We start from the raw sequence: 896 nt of genomic DNA on the forward strand, positions 1-896 counted from the left end.
GAAAGAAAGAAAGAAAGAAAGAAAGAAAGAAAGAAAGAAAGAAAGAACTTCTTAACCCTGTTAAAAGACATCTACAAACATGAGAAACAAAGCAAGAATGTCCACTCTCACTATGCCCAGTAAGCATTATACTGGAGGTTCCAGCCAATACAATAAAGCAAGAAAAACAAAGGATTTGGAAGGTAGAAGTAAAACTGTCTTTACAAACAGCACATGTATGTAACTAATCCCATGTATTTATATACATATTTATGCAACTAATCCTATGGTATCTACAAAAATATCACTAACAAGAAAATTTAGCAAGGTCAATATACCAGAAAAGTGTGTATTTCTGTATAATGAACAATCAGAAACTGAAATTTACACAATTTACAACAGCATCAAAACCATGTGACCAAAAAAATGTACAGTCAAAACTACAAAACAATGCTAACAGAAAGTAAGGAAGTCCAAAATAAATGAAGAGATACATGGAGTTCACAGGTGAGAAAACTCAGTATCAAGAGGTTAGCTCTCCCCAAACTAGTCTACAGAGTTAACACACAATTCCCCCAAAAATGCCAAGTTTGAAATTTGTAAACCGATCCTAAAATTCATATGGAAATTCAAAGGACTTAGAAAACATCTAAACAATGTTGAGGCCGGGTGCGGTGGCTCACGCCTGTAACCCTAGCACTTTGGGAAGCCGAGGTGGGTGGATCACGAGGTCAGGAGATTGAGACCATCCAGACCATCCTGGCTAACACAGTGAAACCCTGTCTCTAGTTAAAATACAAAAAATTAGCTGGGCGTGGTGGTGGGCGCCTGTAGTCCCACCTACTTGGGAGGCCGAGGCAGGAGAATGGCGAACCAGGGAGGAGGACCTTGCAGTGAGCCGAGACTGAGCCACTGCA

The sequence above is a fragment of the Piliocolobus tephrosceles genome, unplaced genomic scaffold (genome assembly GCF_002776525.5).
Source record: "Piliocolobus tephrosceles isolate RC106 unplaced genomic scaffold, ASM277652v3 unscaffolded_1466, whole genome shotgun sequence".
NCBI classification, from domain to species: Eukaryota; Metazoa; Chordata; class Mammalia; order Primates; family Cercopithecidae; genus Piliocolobus; species Piliocolobus tephrosceles.